General features: G+C 32.9%; 1 long non-coding RNA gene across 9 annotated transcripts; it reads right to left on the bottom strand.

Annotated features, from left to right (window-relative positions):
* Positions 1–2717: 2717 nt before the first annotated feature.
* Positions 2718–12869, bottom strand: LOC108321375 (uncharacterized). Of its 9 annotated transcripts, XR_008246415.1 has the most exons (10): positions 12564–12869; positions 12382–12471; positions 11182–11244; positions 9948–10033; positions 6564–6719; positions 6279–6486; positions 4189–4289; positions 3476–3596; positions 3209–3319; positions 2718–3116 (listed from the first exon to the last, which is right to left on the bottom strand). It is a non-coding gene; the product is annotated as an uncharacterized LOC108321375 (long non-coding RNA). The 9 variants fall into 9 exon arrangements; XR_008246411.1 differs by lacking the exon at positions 11182–11244; XR_008246412.1 differs by lacking the exons at positions 6279–6486; positions 6564–6719.
* Between the last annotated feature and the right edge of the window lie 8253 nt (positions 12870–21122).

The raw sequence follows: 21122 nt of genomic DNA, 5'->3' as shown, positions 1-21122 counted from the left end.
AGTGGGAGCTTGAAACTTAGAGTCGTAGCCAAGAAGAAAAAAGTGAAACACTTGGGAAGAAGAACCATTTGTTTGTATTTGTTTGCTTTGTATTTGCTTCCTTTTGCATTGTAAGTTTTGGCTTTATTAGGTGTCTTGGGGGAGTCTTTGGTGCTCAATCCCATCTCCTAACATGAACCTCTAAACCTTAGTGAATTGCATTTTTTTAGTTAAATAGGTTGGAGGAACCAAAGTTTTTCTAACTTAGTCATTAGGTTGCATACTTAGTTTATTACTATCTTTAATTGTGGTAGCTTAGTGTATGTCTACTTTTATTTCAATTTTAATTCCCTTTGGGAAGTTTGGAGTAAGAGTACCTAAGGTAAGCTTTGGCTAGGAAATGCTTGGTTATTAAGTAATCCATTATGATTCACCACCCTTTCCTGGAAGTGAACTTGGATATCTTTTTCTTCTTAAAGTCTCTTAAGAAATTTCTTTTGAGATACTAAGTAATGTGTTTGTGCATAACAACTTCTTTTAGAAAACTTTAAAAATGTTTAGGACTCCTTCTTACCAAATTGTCAATGATTCTAGTGAAGAAGTCCAACCAAGTTTAAAACATATGGTCAAAGAACTAAAATCATTAAAAATTTGGCAAAAGCAAGAAACCCTCCAAAAAGAAAAAGAAATCCAAAAAGAAAAAGAAAGAGTTGAAAGGGAAAAATATATTGCTTCCTTAGAAGAAGAGCTTAGAATTCTTAATGAAAAACAAGAGAAAATACAAGAGAAGGTTAAAAGAAGAAAGAAAGAAAAAAGGGAGAAAGAGGAGCAAGCAAAAAGAAAGCAAGAGACCATACAAAAAAGAAAAGAGAAAAATAAAAGAGAGGCCCAACTTGCCATTTTAGAGGAGGAACTTACAATTTTAAAACAAAAAGATGAGAGGATAAAAGAGAAAAAAATAGAAGACAAGAGAAGGAAGGAAGAACAAAGAGAGGAAGAGGAGAGAAAAAGAAGAGAGTGTGAAGAGAAAAATAGAAGAGAGAGGGAAGAGAAAGAAATAAGAGCAAAAAAAGAGATTGAGAGAAGAGAACAAGAAGAGATTGCGAGAAGAGAAAATGATAAAATGCTATTGAGGACACCTACTACTCCCTCAAAAATAATTGAAACTAAGATGATAAAGGGAGTTTTTCAATCTTTGAATTTTTCTCAATTTATCATTAATTAATCTTTCTTAATTCCCACTTTTAATCATAAGAATTTTTCAAATTTTCCATTGTTTTATACTTCTGTTTGGATAGTTTAAAAGCACACTTTGAGTTGATGTTACCTTCTAGGTTACAATTAATTCAAAGGAGACAAACACTTTTATGAGTAGGCCTTGAAAGTTTTCAAGGAAATTCTTTCAAAATTAAAATAAGGATTTCTTCTAATTTTTCATTGAGATATATTTTGTATGTGACACAAATATTTAATAAAATATTGATTGGTGGTTACTGTATATGGATCTTTGATCCTAGAGGAATGATACACAAGCTGACCAATAATAAGAAAAGAGTTTTTGTCATGAAGAAACATGAAAATTTGAGGACAAATCCTTTTCAAGAAGGAGGGAATGATGACATACCCCCTAGCCATGGCCAAACACTTTCAAGAAGAGTTGAAGTCATTTGTGGAAGATGGGGCTAGACTCTCTTAGGCCATCTTGAGCCATCATGAAGCTTTTAGAGTAAGATTAATTTTGGGTCAAGTTGTCTAGGATTTATTTGGGTTTTGTATTATGAGCCTAGTAGTATAGGATTTAATTTGGGTCTTGTATTTTGGACCAAGTAGAATAGGGTTTTGACCACTCAAGTCTACAAAGGGCCAAGGCCCAATATTAACCAAGGTGGGATGTCCACACCATGAGTTGACCAAGGGGTTAACATTTTTAGCTAGCTTGGTAGACAAGAGAAAGTTGATGGCCTTGACAAATGTCAACCTCCTATTGGAGAGTTATTCCTCCTAGTTAGTGGCCACATATCACTCTAGGAATGGAGATTATTTTCCATACGTAGTAGCCACATGTCACCTTCTCATTTGAGAGAATTTTTGCCACTTGTCTCCTTCCTGTTGTAGCGGATTTCTCCTTTCGCTCCAAGCTAATTAAGGTGACTCTTTTAGGTTAAAGTTTTTTCCCATTTTGAGACACCTTAAATAGAGGTGTCTCTCCTTCATGTAATTACCTTTGAATTTGAGTAAAGTTATGCTACCATTTTTGTGCCATATCACTCATCTTAGGTCACCAAAGGCTAGAGCATCCCATGTGGTCTCCTCTAGCCACATTCCTCTAGAGTTGGCCTAACCTTACTTAGAGCACCATTAAACACCACCTACATCACCATAAAACAGTCCATGACCAAGAGCCTTAACTATCTTTTCCACCAACTTCCGCAAACACTCACCATTCACCCTTCACCCTTCACCTATTTGTAAGGTTTACCTAACCAAGGTTCTAAAATCGCTAGAAATGTATACAAATTTATTTATTTTCAGTTTTTGATTGTAATAAAATGAGAATATGATAGAAAATTGATTGTAATATAATAAAATTAGTTTTATTAACCAAAAAGATAATGAAATAATATGAACTAAAACTAAATATTATATATAAAATAAAATACATTGTTCAACATATTAATATGTTCATACAACTAATTGTTCATATTTTAAAAAAACAGATGTGCAATACTAAATTAAAATACTAAAAATATAATTGAGATGTTCATTACATTACTAAAAAAGAAACAATGTCAAATTTTGTTCTTCTTCGTTACATTCATCATTGTTTGGCACACTCGTTTGATCAAATACATAAAGTATAATATAATAATTAATTAATAATATACATTCATTTATTTGTAGGAACATACAGACTAAAGCTACCTTCAACAAGCCAAAGTCCATGCGCTCCTGCACCTATTCAGTCCCCAAATGCATTTGTTTTTGTCGCATGCACTCATGCACCTATTCAGTCCCCAAATGGATTTTTTTTTTCAATCATCAGTTCAAATTGATTCCTTTGGTCAACCCTCATATGAAGCTTTTATTTCGTCATCAGTTCAAGTTAATGTCAGTGTTATGTTTCCTTCAATAATTGACTGCTTTAAGGCAAAGTTTATGACATACTTAATAAGTAGTCGGCAATATATTTAATAAAAAAAATCATACAAATGAATTTAGCAATTATTACCTGTGATGGCTAAAACGTGACAAACTGTAAAGACAATGGACCCTGTTGATTTTGCAACAAAAGTGTAATTATTGCCTTCATTTCATTGACTTATGATGTCAATGAAGATACCTGTAATAGAAAAAATTATTTAAAAAGTAAGAAAAATAATACCTAACAAATTAATCATAAAAGTATTGGTAACTTGAGTTTGTAATTCAACATTAGAAGATGTTGATGATCTACTATAAAAACGAGCAACTCCAAAAACTTTAGATGGACAAGTACCCAAACCTAGACAACGATCGCGTCCACAATGCTCTTGGATTCCTAAAGCATGAGCTGATGAATTTGAACTGAATATTTCTTTTGATTGAGAGTTGTGGATTCATATGCTTCAATTTTTTTCCTACATACAACATATAATAAATTAGTGAAATTGTCTAAATTAGAGAAAACAATAGCAATACTATAAATAATTACTCACCTAGATGACTATCCTCTAAACTGTTATAGACCCATAGCATTCAGACAACCATAATAATCAACATATGTATACAACCTCTACAAGGTATTCTCAACATAAATATTCTTCAACATATAGTAGTTAAATTATAAAATGAACATGAGGTATTATAGGCAAAAACCCATCATAACTTTCACACATACACACATTCAATCATATTATGTATCCGCCTTTTAGTTACCCCATGCATATTTAGTTATCATCTTTAAACAGCTTATTGGACATCCAAACTAACTCACTTAATATTAACGCCTAGCCAAACAGAATATTTCATCCCAAACATAATACGACCTTCAAAACCCTGAACCATGTAATTCCATTCTGTTTTATACAATTTCAACCACATTATACAGTCGCTTTCCAAGCATATTCTTATCACACAGATTCACAAAAATACCCATTAACCTCCTACCTCTAAACATACATGGTTTTCCCTCTTTGTTCATCTACATTTATAAGCAGGAATGGAACTTACACTAATTTCCCTTGCCTCATCACTGACAAAATCTCCATTGCTCTTCTTATGGTAACTATCCAGACTTCTCCTTTGCTAACTTTGTGGCCACACTCTCTTTCCTATGAAAATTGACGAAAGCTTATTAAGTATGTCATAAATATTATGAGAAATGGAAAATTGGAGATAAATAGCACTTTCAAGATGTAATGGATTTGAATATTAGAATTGACTGCAAACTTTGTCTTCAAAACAAATTTTAATCAAAAATAACAACAATTACCCCATAAATCAATTGCAAATGCCTTCTTTGTACTGGTATTTTGAATTTACATTACTTACTTGAATGATATTTTGAATTATGTCTTCTTTGTACGCTTTAGGAATCTTCTTCCAAGTAGAATAACAAATAGGTAATGCCTTGAAGTTTCTAGCAATACTCCCCAAGAACTTATTCAATAATTTGGATACTGTTTTAATTTTTTCTTGTAATGTAGGACTAAACAGTTGAAGATAAGACACAAATGCAATGAATTTTCTTATTTTTCATAATATTGCCCCATCTGTAGGCTTTAAATAAAAGACTTACAGATTTATAGTTGTTGAAGATGCTTGAGTGGGTGATTTCAATCAGCAGGAATATGCATATATGTATATGTGTGTGTATTAGCAAAAAGTGTATACAAGAAAGATGACAGGACAAGTTTAGACTATGGGAACCTGTATCTATTAGACTTTTCAGACTGCTAAAAAACGTCTTTTATAAAGATTTACAGGACTACTTTTCTGACTGCAGATGGAAGTAGTTAATTATCAATATTATTTCAGTGACAGCCGATACAACTTGTCTTTTGTTAACAAAATGATTTACAAAAGTAATTTATTGAGACTGAATTAATCTCTCCCCTGTGCTTTTTATGTCATAAATTTTATTTATGCATGCAATTATGTAGAGTATGAAAGCATGTTACAAAATTTTGGTGGTGATAGACGTGCAAATATACTAGTTGAAATCTAGGGGGCTCCAAATGTGCATTTTTTATAAGCACATGCATAAGAACACTTTTCTGCTAGCTGAATATATTTCATTTTTTTATTGCTGCGTGTGGAAAGCGGTTTAGGTATTGAAATTTCTAAGAACCATGACTATGATTACACCCTTGCCTTAATGAACTGTTGAATTATATCTAGCTTAGGTTGTTTGTTGAATTGAAATTTTTGAACATTATTTTGGATTCCTAAAGTGGTTGACTAACTAAAATAAGTACGCTGTTGATTATAAATCTATTAAAAAAATTGGCCAAGGTAAAATTTCTCAGAAATATTCATTGTAAAGAACCTTTCTTCCTTTTGTTGGCATTACTACCCATATGACAAGGTGCAAAAAAAAATTCTAGTAAATTTTTTGGTTACATGTATTGAAACATCCTTAGAAAGTGTTATCTCTCTCTAATTATGTATGGTTGTGTTTTATTTTGCAATGCAGTTCAATGGCTTCAAGTAGAAGTATTACCTGTTTGTTGGAGTTATAATACAATTTTTGCATTGATTGTTTACTAGTACAATAATTCTTCCTCTTGATTCTTGTTCATTTCTAACTCGTTTTTAGTGATTGCATATAGTATTCTGCTTAATTTACGGCATGGTTTTCTTGTAGGTGGTGCGCTCTGTTGCTCCCATTGTTGCTAGTTTCCTTAGATAACTCTTATTGTAGTCACTAAAGGTTGATTATGTAATTCACGTATATAAACATTTTACTGTACAAGGAAGGCTGGCAAACACTATTCAAGCCTTCAAATGGTATCCAAAACACGACGAATCTGCTTTGACACCAATTTGAAAATGAAAAATGAGAAAAAAAAAACTTAGAGATTGAAGCTCATTCATGTGTGTGTGTACAAGAGTTCTTACATAAGATTAGAGATACGAAGAGGTTAATCTCAAAACAAAGGCTATGCCAAGTTCACATACATATGCAATAGAAAATAGCATTTTATCAGAGATGCCTAGTTAAAAAGTTAACCTTTTTAACATTTAGAAATATTTAGGACAGTTGTTGCTCCTATAACCAAATGCCTTAAAGGAGTCAATGAAGGAAACATAACACTTACATTAACTTGAACTGAAAACTGAATAAAAGCTTCATATGGATTGACCAAAGGAATCAACTTGAACGGCTGACTGAAAAAAAAAATCTATTTAGGGACTAAATAGGTGCATGAGTGCATGCTGACTAAAAAACAAATGCATTTGGGGACTCAATAGATGCAGGAGTGCATGGGCTTTGGCTTGTTGAAGGTAGCTTTAGTCTGTATGTTCCTACAAATAAATGAATGTCAAAAAATGATAACAACATGAATAAAACAAGTATTAGACATTCAGAACAGGGAACTTACTTCATTGAGGGACAGATAAAGGGGGAGAGGATTGGACTTGAGGAGCTACACTTTGAGGTGCTGGTGGATTACTTCTTTGAGAGACAAATAAAGAAAGAGGATTGGACTTGAGGACTTGCACTTTGAGATGCTAGTGGATGATTAACTATATGACTCCTGATAACAGTTGAAAAATTGTTATTTTTATACTTAAATTTGACCTTAAAGACAACCTTTATGACTTGGAAACTAGCTTAGAATCATGTTTTTGTTGAAGTTTTGGAAATAAGAGAGTTGGACAGGTTTTATGCTTGCTTCTTTGTTTTTGCAGGTTTTAAGATGAATTGAGTGAGTGAAGTGAAGGAGCTAGGAGTTGGATTCAGAAAAGGAAGAAAAAGTGCATAAAAGGAAGAAGCCGCAAGTACCGCTCAGCGCCATTTACCGCTGAGCGGCACTTTGAAGACTCGCAAACACAGCTGAGGGGCAAAACTGCAGCTAAAAGGCAGAATAGAAGTCACACACTTACCGCTGAGCGGTATTTATCGCTGAGCGGCATTCTTATGGGCTTGGGCTTAATTTTCTGTAATATTTAGAAGTCTATATATGGTTTTAGTCTTCCTAGGGTTAGTATCTTTGGCTGGAACGAAGCAGAAACACACTCTTTCACCCCTTGGAGGAGGATTTTGGATGCTACAGCTTCTTTCTCACCTTTCTAGGGTTTTATCTTTCACTCTTTCATTATATTTCATCTAGTTTCACCATGAATATGGTGAACTAAACCTTTATTGTTGTTGGGGAATCAATGTAATCCTTTGAAACTCTCATGTATTGAATTTGTTCTTTAAGATCTTTAAGATATATGTTTTCTTTCATTAATTGTTAGGTTTTTCCTCTTTGCTCTAAGCATGCATTGTTTAACTCATTCAATGTCATGATTATTGATTTTGTCGATATGGACACATACGGGGAAATCTAGATCTAGGGAATCTCTCCCAATAGTAGTATAAACCTAGACATAAGAGTATGATGATTGGTTGTCTTTAAGCTTCTGTGCTTTATAATGCATGAGTAATTGCTAGGGAGACAAGACATTGTAAACTAGTGATTATGATTAGGCTTTCTTTGCCGAGACATCGGGTTTAAGGTAATTTAGAAAGTGACATTAACATTAATGAAGAAAGATGAATTTTTGAATACATGAGAGTAGATAGGATGAAATTGATAAACCCCAACAACATAATCATTCATATATTTCAAACCACGTGTTTTGTTTCTTCTTGCCCATTGATCAATACATGCATTCATATTTACTTTTCAGTATTTTGCATTTAAACCTACAAGAGTTTGGTCACAAGTCTTAGATAATCAACAAATCACATAACTGTCTAGGTCGTGAGTCCTTTGGGAGAACGATAATTGGTCTTACCAATTTTATTACTTGATACGATTCGGTTACACTTGCCGAGGGTTAAACAACCCCATGCCAGTTGTATTAGCCCACATACATTTAAATAAGACAACCGAGAAACGACCATGGTAATTTATTTCAATTATGTCCACTAATTGACCATAATAAGGCACACCTCCAAATTGAATTTGATTATCACTACTACTTGCATATTTCTTTGTCCCAAATGTACCAAACACTCCACTATTTAGTGTTTTAAGCCATAAGTCACGCTCCAAGATCCTAAACTTGAATTCATTAACATTATAGGCACTATATCGTTGGCAGTATCAATCGGACCCATGGCTAAGAATTTCAAATCAGTTCAGTGGAGGCTAGTTGACTCATTCCTTATCTAAAAGGAAAAAAATAACATGTCTATGTCAATTCACTAGTGCAAAAAAGACCTTTAACGTCACCCTTTAGACGTCTGACCCTCGAATATCCAACGTAAAAAATGACCGGTGACATTTTCCATAAATAAAACAACTATTTAGACGTCGGTTATGGAAGGGCCCGATGTCTAAATACTCATATACGTCGGCTCCCCCGAATAGACGCCAAAACTAAACGAAAAAGTTAAAAAATAATAATTTGTTATTCTATTTAGACGTCTGTTATGGAGGGAACCGACTTCTGAAGCACTTTAGACGTCTTTTAATTGGGGGAACCGACGTCTAAACCCTAAACCCAGAAATTTAAAAAGTCACTTTTTGACTCCATTTGGACATCTGATCTCGCCACTCCGACTTCTGAAGCAATTTAGACGTCTGTTAATTGGGGAACCGACGTCTAAACCCTAAATCCAGAAATTTAAGAAGTCACTTTTTGACTCCATTTAGACGTCTGATCCCGCCACTCCGACTTCTGAAGCACTTTAGACGTCTGTTAATTGGGGGAACCGACGTCTAAATTTATGCATTAAAACACCGTGAACGCGAGACAGCCGTTACGCGCACTCATTGTTCATCATCTTCGTCGCGTTTTCTCTCTACGGGTTACGCTTTTCAGGTTCGTTTTCTCACTTTTGCACCGTTTTAAATTAATTTTACTCTGATTACATCACTTTTTGATGCATTATTTTTCATTTTAATCGATTAAAATGCGTTTTCGTTGGGTTTTGGTGCAGTTATTCTCGTGTCTTTAGGCGGCGTTCTATGGCATCGATTTCTTGCGTTTTGTACTCCTCCAATTCCCTCCACTATGTTTTTAAAACCATCCAATAAAAAAAATGTACAATACATTCTCTTCAACTAAAATATAAAGTTGTAAACTCGAATCACCATGAGTCAGGAGCAACCTCAGAGACGTCTAACCTGTATGGATCGGACGTCTATATAGACGTCGGACCTATATAGGTCTGACATCTCATTAACGTCACTCATATAGACGTCGGACAGAGATCAGACGTTAAAAGCCCAAAATAACAGACGTCTAAAGTCCCTTTTGCACTAGTGATTATCAATTATAACATAGAATGAAACCAATGTTCAATGGTATAAATATGTGTACACGATGTGAAAACCAAACTTGCAGATTCTTTATGAACTCTCTTGTCTATCAAAGATGATTGTCGACTCCGATTTCTCATTTGTCTTCGTATAATGTCTCTAAATTTCCTACACAAAGTGTCTAAATTATACATAGCTACTTTCTAATAAAAGACTAATTAATAGAATTGATCAAGTGAAAATATTTACCAAAGAAATGGGTAAACTATAACACTATATGTTAGGATATGACGATGTGCCTGTAACTTTTCCTTAGCAAATAGAGTGAAATAAGTGAAACCTCCAACTAATGCAGGGGTGAATCATATATACACATTATCAAATATAATGATTCTTTAATGAACAATCTAATCTATTTAGCATCTAATATAATCTAATCAATTTAATGAACAATCTAATCCCTATGTAATCTTAACTTATTAATAATTAAACGAATGTGGTATGCACCTGGAACCTATCCGAGTTTCTTTACGATATTGTCAACTTGGGCCTGTTCTCTGTCCAATACTATCTCGGTGCCGAGAGGATCCAAGCTGCATTGAACAATAAGTTTCACGAGAATGAGTTAATGAGAGCATAAAAATGATAATTAGCTTTACAAATCTATATTTGATAATTTAAAATTAAAAACTTGTATATAATACGTAAATTCTGAAATTTGATTTGGTTTGGAAGTTTGGAATCATTAACGTAATAGGAGAATAGAAAGAGAACAGTTAATTGAATAAAAAATCATAATCAAACATAGAAATAGAAAAGAATGAAGCGAGAACTTGAAATTTCTGAAAAAGTTACTTCATAAACTCAGTTTTGACCATTGCGTTTACTAGTTAAGTTTAACTGGTAAGTAGTTCAAATCTGAACTCTTAGATTATGAAGATCCTTTAGACCAATTAACACCCAATTGCAGTATGAAATTGAGGTTAAAGAAGATGCAATATTAAAATGATTTTATCTTTATTCTTACTATTTTCCTTTTAAATGTATTTATTAGTTTAGTCAAACATGCCAATATCTTATAATTATCTTCTAAACCAAAGTTACTTCCCACGAACCACTCTTGTATTCTGTTAATGTCATCTAACTGTATGGGATGGGAATATTCCCACTTTCACATACCTATACAAATCCTAATAATGCATGTAATAAAGGTTTATAGATAAAAATAAGACGTTACTCCAAGGCGAACTACTTTATTATATAAACAACTACTTTAATTCCTTTTATCTGTAATTTATATAAAAAAAAAATAGCACCACCTTATAAAATGAATGGACGTTGATGGGAGAAAAAGATTCAAATTAGTAATGTCACAAAACTTAAAAAAGAAAATTTTTCAGCCTGTTGCCTGTGATGACATGAGCTGGATTGAGCTAAACAAAACTACAACAGTCCAACCCAAAAAGGATTGACCCACAACAAGCTTTGATTTCAGTAAAGTAACTATTTTCCTTATGCATTGATTGTATCTATACTTAGGTCATTAATTATTAAAGTTCTAGAAGCTTAACACTCGTTAATTTTACAATGTGACAAGCCTTCCACTTTCAGTTTCAACAGCAGGATATACTGACAGGAAATCCTGAGAGGGACACAAAAGGAGAGTGAAATGAAAAAGACTCGAGGAATGAAAAATATTTTAATTGAGCGCAAGTTCTTGGATAGTACTTTTGCTACTTACTCCCATGAAGATGCACTTGAGAGCCGTCATCACCATTTTTCCTACATTTGCCAACAACAACCTCTGCAAGATTTTAGGAGTGATGATAATCACAAATCGGCGTTCCTAATGATGCCTATCCATGAACTAATGACGATCTAAATAAAACTTATAAAAAAAAAAACTTGATTCGCAACACTGAAGATTCCTGATGGTACAACAATGAAGGATGTGGAGCTTAAAGTTTTTCAAAACAACTGTCTGAGTGATTCTAATAAGCAACCAGACTAAAAGGACAAATTAAAAAATAAAAAATATATCTCTGACCTTCTTTAAGAAAGGCCAAGAATCTCATAGGTAGAAGAATGTAAGGAAACTTAGTACATAAGCTTACAAGGCTTTTGTGTCAAAGATTTGTTTATTGCCTAATATCGGATTAGGATTATAAAACATGTTTCTCCATGAGAAAACCAGGAATCCCAAATCAGCAATCTCTCATTTGCTCAGCAATCTCACTATAACAAGTCAAAGTTACAAATTGTCCACCTACTGCACTTCATTGTAATTATTATATTATTTCTAGGTCTATTGTTACACAAATACACCACATCACAGCATAAAACATCTCTTACTAGTAGCAAGTCTAACAGTGAAATTGAGGTTGGCTGTTTATTTCCAAATCTGGAACAGATTTTAGCCAGATTTAATACTCTTATTTTTAGGATAAAATCTTTTAAATATCAAACAATTCCTTGAGAACAATCTCAGTCAATTGTCATTCACTCTGCCAAATGCATATAAACATTTACAAACACTTCATACTTTCATATCCCTCCTTCACCTAACTATTAGACTAATGTGCTACATTGCTTCTATAGAATGCCAAAAACATTAATTCTACAAGTAAGTCTACAAAAACATTTATTGTACAAGTAAGTCTACAAAAACATTTATGCTTATCCTGTATAATTAAAACTACAATTAAGTCTACAAATACACACAGAGAACCATGACTTGCATTTGGTGCAGCGTTTCATGAAAATTTACTCGTATTGCTACGTTTCATCTTTGACTGGGGACTGCAATAGATTATTGAAAAACATCAAAATCTTGCAATATCTCACTGTCGTAATGTATAAAGTAATTCAACTAACGATAACTTTTATTCCAAAAACTTTGTACAGCAAATTAGATGTATCAAAGAAGAGTGCAAAGTTAGACCTTGCCAACACATTTGCTGTCATAAAAGCAGTTCTATGGAGGATAGAACCGTAAGAGGCTTCAGCTTCCAGGCCAGTATAGTCCAAGACCCTGAATCGTAAATCATAAAACAAACACATTATTGGACATAACAAAAACATAAAAACAAAAACATGCAAAAGCAGAGAAAGCGAAGCTCGAACACGGTAATTAAAGGTCGGCTTAGTCGGTGCGGGAGCGAACACACGCCAGAGCCCCTCCATTGGAGGCACCAGGACGTTCGACGAACAATATCTTGACGGTCAGCCTCGCTCAGTCCACAAATGCACCAGATTTTCGTTCCTAAGCAAAACTGAATAGCTTAGGAACAATAAGAGGCCTTGTGTGAAGAATGTGGTGCGGGGAAGATCACATTAGATGCAGAGAAAAGAGATGAAGCGCAGGGAGGAAACAGCTAGGGTTCACTGGGGATGCAGAGAAAATTAGAAGCATGAGAAATGAAGGCGCGGAGTTTCACTAAATAGCGCCCGGAAAATTATTATAAATATAAAAAAGAAAATTAAATTTTAAGAGTGATTTTGGTGGTATACGGTCGGAAAATTTTATAAAATAATAAAAATAATTAATTGCGGTTTTAGTTCGAAAATTATTTGGGGTTTCCAAAATTATCGAAAAATAACCTTCCTAAAATATATCACTTTTGTAGTTAGATAGAAAATAGAATTGGATATGAAAATTTGCATTGATAATGTATTATTTAAATATAAGTAGTAATATATAATCGATATCTTATAATTATGATAATATAAACAAATACTTTTTTAAATAAATGCTCATGAATAATTATAATAAATAATAAGACATTTGATAAAATATTTAATTCTGTCTATTCTGAATTTTGCTGTCGGATGACTTTCTAGATAAATCATTTTTCAAAAACACAACAGAAATCCTTATTTGCAATGCAGTTTCAATGCAATGCTCCAAATGCTTGCCCAAGATCTTAGGGTTATAGTTGAAGAACACGCTGGTTGAAACTACAAGTACCATGCACACCATCCACGAAGAAGCACAGCAGCAGCAGAGTGAGGAAGGTGGGTGAAAAAGTTAGAATTAAATTAAATAAAAAAAAGGGTCACTTTGAGAATTTGACATCAATAACGGGGTGTAGGAAGCAATTTAAGGGGTGTAGAAAGAAATTCCATTACATAAATTAACACTAGATTAGACCATCAACATATTCAGGAAAACCCTAGGGGCTTTTTCCTGTAATCCAAATTTTACTAAATGTTATTATCTATCTTTTGATTTTGACTAGGGTTTAAAATCCTCTTTCACACTCATTACCTCCTTCCTTCCCCTTCATACATTTTACCTTCCATTCAATGCATTTTCTTATTTATCAGATTTTGAAATCCAATTTACATGAATATATATAAAGATGTGCGCCATATGCTGAATCCGGTGAGTGGTTTCATTCATTGATCAAATTCTGAAATGTTGTAAAACTTGTAAACCATATTTTAAAATCCGATGCTTTTAGAATGTTTAGGTGCTCACTGGATTGTGATATTCGATATTGATTTAAATCTTATGGGAGTGTGTACTTGATTGGCGAAATTGTTTTCAAAGGATTTTTAAACTAAAAAAAACATTAAACTAGTTTATACATAAATTGATTTGTAGATTTTTTTTATATAATTTCTAAGGTTTTTTTTTTTCAATTCGTGTGTGTAAGTTAAATTTATTTTGTAAGTTTTATCTCTTAGAAATTTGTATGAAGAAGTTTGTCTGAATTTGTTTTTACTATAAAAGATATGTTTAATTATGTTTTTAATCACTAAATTTTGAAAACCAATTTTTACTCCCACCAATTAAAAATTGATTATTTTTAGCCTTCTAAATTAAGAAAAATTTGATGATTTAAAACGAAAAATAATAAATTTAAGAGACTAAAATTATTTTAGAAAATTATATTTTCAAATTTAATATTTACAAACTAATATAATATATTTATTTTATTTCAAATATGAAAAGCTATAAACCTTTTAAAATATGGGATTGAAATCTGTCATCCCAAATTTAGAGGAATAAAAACGCATTTGAGCATTGAATAAAAAAATAATTTTTTCTACCTGATTAACTTTCCTATGCGTTTTTCTCTATTTAAAAAGAAATGAAAGGGCATTAAGCATTAAAGTGGCCAGGTAGAATAGTCTTAATAACTTTTTGTTTACCAAATTTCGAATGTTAATTTTTTTTTTTATCTTGAAAGCGTAAATTTTGTTGGTTTATTAAATTTTGAAATTTAATCATCTAACATCCTAAAATAAAGTAGTTAACTATATAATAGTCATCATGAGATAGAATAATTGTATACTAAAATATAAAATATAAAGTAAAAACTTATAATTATCCAAAAACAACTATAAATTTTAAACTTTATATACAGATGATCTAGAAAAAACCATTTACAAATCTAATATATAAAATAAGACTAAACCGCAGCATTTCCTCCATCCAGAGCCTACTCTAATGATTATTGAGCTATGGTGGATTGCACACTTGTGGTGGTCTCTACTGCTTTGCAAAGTCATTACTAACGGGTTTCACCCTACTACACTCACAAGGTTAGTCTGTTCCACGCCTTGATCATACTAGAAGCATCCAAGACTAAGACCTCCTACTACTATTCACCACATGTGTCAATCCTCTCTACTTGAGAATAAAAGACCATTAGAGTTCAAAATAACCCCCAAGACTAAGTTCTCTGCATTCATTCTAAACATCACTTGAACTTCACCAAGAGATTCCACTTTGGAACTTACTTACATAACTTTGAAACCATTTCTTGGAACTACATACTTTGATAATCATGTCACCTCATAAATTCTCATACATCGTTCAATTATGAATTAAACAACACTCTAAGCCAACCAGAAATAAGAATGAAAAGAACAAGCAAAGTCTTGCACTAGTCGCTCAATGACCAAGCTCGTTGGGCGACCACAGAGTCCCCTCGCTCAGCAACCCAACTCATTGTGCGAATACATAGACATTAGATCAGACCGCTCAATCTCTCGCTTAGTGACACAACTCGTTGTGCGAATAAACTAACATTAGTCTCAGACCCCAACCTCTCGCTCAACGACCCAACTCGTTATGCGAATAAAATGACAGTGATCCAGAACCCCAACTCTATCGCTCAGCGACTCTACTCGCTAGGCGAGACCATAAACAGTGATCCAAACACTCAACCCACTCGCCCAACGACCCAACTCGCTAGGCGAATCTACAGACAGTGGTCCAGACCCTCAACTCACTCGCCCAACGACCCCACTCGCTAGGGGAATCCACAAACAGTGGTCCATACCTTTTAACTACTCGTTCAGCGACTCCACTCGCTTAGCGAGTTTGCATAATTTTGCAGCACCAAATTATAGAATTTGCAACTTGCACCAAACTTGACCAATTTGATATATTTTTCCCAACTTCTAATCCTCCTAGATCGTGTTATATGCTCAATTAAGCTTGAACAACTATGTCTAGACCATCCTAAACTCATTTTAAAGTGTTTACTAGCCAAATTAAACTTCAAAATCTATTAAACCTCAACTTATGGACCCAAATTGAATTCTACCATTTTTAACATAATTCCAAGCAACTCAAGGACTCTAACAAGTCCCAAATGACTTACCAAGACTATTCCAACTGATTATTTGAGCACCTAACTCCTAGCTCAAGTTTTCACTAGTCCATTTCCTAAAAAACTAGCTCTAAACAAGAATAAATTATATCTACTCATCACCATACATTCTTATCACAGATTTCTAACATATCATATATTCAATCATAGACCAAACATCATACAATATACTTCACGATCATTGTTCATCACCACACATTCCAAAACACACACTTGATTACTCCATATATACTTATAAGACAAAATCTCATCCAACCAGTCCAAGATTTCTAAATTATCTACCATGCATAATTTACATAAAATAAAGTAAACTCTAGCTTCCCTTACCTCAATAAAACTTCCATCGCTCTAAAAAACACCGATAGTTGCTTCTTTCGCAAGGAAACTCTAAAAAAACCTACAAATCATCGATTGATGATTGGAGACAAACCTTAGAACCTAAATTGAGCCAAGAATTAAAAGAGAAGACTACTTGACACATGCAAACAGAAATCCCTTGCATGAACAAGAGTCAAGAAATTACTCAGAAAAAGGGAACGAAACTTACTTGCTCTAATAAACAAATTGATCGGTCAGATAGGTAGTCCTTGTCGCAAGGATCACCTAGACACCTCCTGATTGTCGAATAGATGACTTAGGAGTAAGAAATCTTAGAAAGAAGTGAGAGATAAACAATATTTTAGATAATGAGACGGGTTTAGAAAATTTTATTTATATAATAAAGTTATTTTATAATAAAATATTTAGTCTCGTTATTTTAATACACCTATCAACTCTAATACTTTATTTTCTAAGTTCTTACAAATTATGTGTTGATTTTTTTTATTAGATTTTGAAATTTAATTACATATAAACATTTCTTTTATTGAATTTTAAAATTTAGTTTCGTATAGATTTTTTTTGTTTATCCAATCTCGAAATTCGGTTATTTGTGAATTATTTTATTTATTAAATTTTGAAATTTGATTAAGTGTTAATTTTATTTAATTTATTAAATTTTGAAATTCGGTTAAATATTTAGTACTAGAATATGAAATTCGATTTTTGTAAACATTCACCGATTTGAAAATATATGCTTAGCTATACACAGAATTTCGAAATTCAGAAATTACATTCTTAAAGAAAAATTAACTGAATTTCTTATTTCATTTCACATCAACTCTCCATATTTTTTTTTATCCACTTAGTATTCTCGAATTTTATTATCCCTTTGTTTTTATCAAAAAAATAAAATTGAAAAAAGAAAAAATTTGAAGGCAGACGAAGAAAAAATAAAAGGAGAAAGAAGCGTTCAAACCCCATTATAAGCTAGGCTCTCGAGATCGATATTTGTGCCCTTTTGAGTTAGGAAAGGAGAAAAAAAAAGAAGAGAGTGTTAAAGCATGTTTACCATCATAAATTGAATTGTTGTCAGAGTATTGCTAAGTAATATTATGTCCTAAACCACTTCCTATGACTCTTTACCATCATAAATAAATATGTTATTCGTCTTAAAAAATACAAGAATTTTTTTTATGAAATTTATTTGCATCAAGATGTAAATTCTTGGAAAAGGAACTTAGATTGTCTGAGCATTGAATGGAAATTTAGTTGAAAAAGATTATCTAATTTAAGAAAATAAATAAATAACTAAGAATGAATAAAGGTGCACTTTTATATAGATGGAAAAAAAAGTGCAAGTGTACAATGGATTGCACAAGTATTAGTAGAAAGGTTTGTAAATGTGGATTACACGATAGTGAACCAAATCATTAATGACATTAAGAAGTCATTCAGTGTTAGAATAACTTCCTAGAAAGTTGGAAAAGCCAAGCAAATTGTTTTGGATTCTTTTGTTGGTGATGGAGAACGACAATATGGTCGTATATATGATTATGTGGGTGAATCGTTAAGAGTGAAGGCTGGAACCTTTAAGATTAAAGTCAATCAACCATAATCAAGTTTGACCCAAGGTTTGGGTCATTTTATATGTGTTTAGAGGGTTGTAAACAGGGCTTCTTAGCAAGTTGCAGGCCCATCATAGGGGTAGATGGTTGTCATCTGAAGACAACATATAGTGGCCCCCAATGACCAATATTTTCCACTAGCTTTTGTTGTGGTTGAAAATGAATGCAAAGACAGTTGGAGATGGTTTTTGACACTACTGTTGGGTGATATTGTTGTTAACATTGGGTTTTTATTTCGGATCAACAAAACGTAATTTCATTTTGATGATTACCTATTTTCATTTCGTAGCATTCACATTATTTAATATTGACCATAATGTTATTATTTTTTAAGGGATTAATGACAATTTTTTTATGAAATCTTGAATGAGTGGAGCACAGGTTGTGCTTAAGGTATTTGTACAACAATTATAAGAAGAAATTTGGTGGAGGAGTGTTGGTTAGAGACCTTATGATTGGGGCTGCCAAAGCAACATTTCAGTAGGAGTGGGAAAAGAAAATGAGTGAGTTGAAGAATGTTAACATTGATGCTTATAATTGGTTGCTTGCAATTCCAACTAAATGTTGGTGTAAACATGCATTCAATAGTTATCCTACATGTGACGTGTTGATAAATAATTTGTCTAAGTCATTTGTAGTACAATTTTACTAGCAAGAGACAAACCTATCATAACTATGATGGAATGGATTAGGACATACATTATGAGTAGGTTTGCAACACTTAGAGAAAAAGTAAAGACATATCCAGGAGATGTGATGCCTAAACCAAGAAAAAGGCTTGATAGGGAAGTAGAAAAGAGTGGGAATTAGATTCCTGTTTGGGCAGGGGCTGCAAAATTTGAAGTCACTCACGGCTTTACAATGGAAAAATTTGTAGTTCACCTAAGTAACCATACATGTAGTTGTTACTTTTGGGATTTGGTAGGAATACCTTGCATGCATGTTGTGGCTACTATACATTATAAAACACCTCCAAGGAGGCCTAAAAAACTAAGAAGAATGGAACCTGATGAATATGTGAGTCATACGAAGTTGTCAAAGAAGAATCTTGTTATGAAGTGTAGCAGCTGCAATCAATTTGGACATAATGTTAGATCCTATAAAAAGGGAAACAAAAGCAAAAAGGTACAAAATCCCTTATTTACAACTTCAGTTATTTACACTATGATAATTATTTACACTATCATAATTGTAATTTTCCTTACTCCATTGACAGAACACAAGGGGCACTTCCAGTGCAGGAGGATCTGACACTACAACACAACCTCGACGAACATCCAGAAGAGCAACTTCCAATGTAGGAGGTTTTGTGACAACATCAGAAGCTAGAGGAACATCAAAAAGGGGAACTTCTACTACAAGAGGAGCTCCATCAACATCACAACCTTGAACAAGTGCCAGTAGAGGACGATTTGCACCAACTAACCAAGCTGGAAGAAGAACATCCTCAGGACTACTGGTTGCACAACATCTAGGGTCCCAAGCTAGTACCAATTGAAGTTTTAGTGTAGTGGATTCATATTTTAATGTATTTTGCAAGTCATATTGTCACCCACTTAGGGAACAATAATAGTGGGTATAGTGATTTTTTGTCATCTACCAGCACATGTAATTGTAAGGGACCACTTAGGGAACAATAGTAGTGCTTGCACAACATTTTTTGTCAGTAAAATGGTAAGGGACCACTTCAACTACTTACCTCAATTACTTATCTTATTTAATAGTAAGGGACCACTTTTAATTTCTTCAACTCTAACTTTATTTATGCCAAGGCTATTGTTATGAAGAAAAGTTGATGTTATATACAATTTGGATTTTGCAGTTTGGGTTGCCATTATGGTTTATTCAATTTCCAAATTTTCCTTCTTAATGAACAACATTATATTCATTGTGTTTTGTCAAAGTCAGATTTTAACATTTAACAAGGACAACATTAAGAGGATGAACCATATTTACGAGACAAACCAAAGTACCCAATTTTATTGAACCATAACTGTTAATTATAATTCATCTTCAACAAAAACATAATACAAAAGAAAATTGTTAATGCCCATGACAAAACAAACAAGAACAATATCATTTTCCCAACTTTCTTCTCTTGATCTAATTTCCTCTTCAGCTTCTTATTCTTTTTCCTGAGATCCAGTACAAGTTTTTCGCTTTTCCAAGCACATTTCAACTTCTTGATGTTTTCTTTCAAAGCTTCCTTCAATTTCAAAAACTCCTTAATCAACCCATTCAAAGTAGTTACAACTTGAATTACTCTACAATCAAAATTACACACCATTAATAAAAAAGTTCAACACAATAACTAAAGGATTTAGTCACTTACTGCCCAATTTCTACATCTAAAAAATAGTCTTCCTTTGTTCTTCAAAGTAGTTGCCTTCAAAAGCAACAATGTTTCCCCACAACCACACAATTTTGATGGTAATCGAGAAAAGGATCCACAACTTTACGACATTCCCGAACCAATGGTCCTTCGCGTGCAACCAATTCCTCCATTGTCACCTTTCATTTCACTACAACAATGAAAACCAAAATAAATAACCTATATCAATTTACTTCCCACTATTCCCACCAAAACCCTGTATCCCCAATCCATCCCTTTATTCCCACCAAGAAAACCAAAACAAAACGTATAACTTAAATAAACTTACCTCCTCAACAAGACGAACTCCAACCTTCTGATGCACAACTTTCTTTCAACCTTAAAATATGATTTTGTGTTTGACCTCAATGGCATACACACACATGGTTAAAATCTCATTTCTAAAAAATGACGAAGTTAGGTTCAACGAAATAAACAATGCACACACTTAAGATTATCTCTTTCTAATAATAATCTCTCTTTTAATCTCAATATTATATCTCTTAATTTCTTTCAACTACTTTATAAGATAACAACAACTAAATCTTCAAAAAGATTTATATAATATCTTTTTATTAAATTCCCACATTATTTAATTTGCATTCTTTTCCTTTCTATACTTCCTATTTTAATTTCTTACACTAATTAATAAAAGATAAAATACCCTTTTTGCCCCTAAGCCAAAATATAAATAAAATAACATAACAATTATGTTCTAAAAAAGGTGTACACTAAATAA

Source organism: Vigna angularis, chromosome 1 (assembly GCF_016808095.1).
Source record: "Vigna angularis cultivar LongXiaoDou No.4 chromosome 1, ASM1680809v1, whole genome shotgun sequence".
In the NCBI taxonomy this organism is placed as follows: Eukaryota; Viridiplantae; Streptophyta; class Magnoliopsida; order Fabales; family Fabaceae; genus Vigna; species Vigna angularis.
The sequence above is the reverse complement of the archived record's forward strand: the minus strand, read 5'-3'. Positions and strand labels throughout refer to the sequence as shown.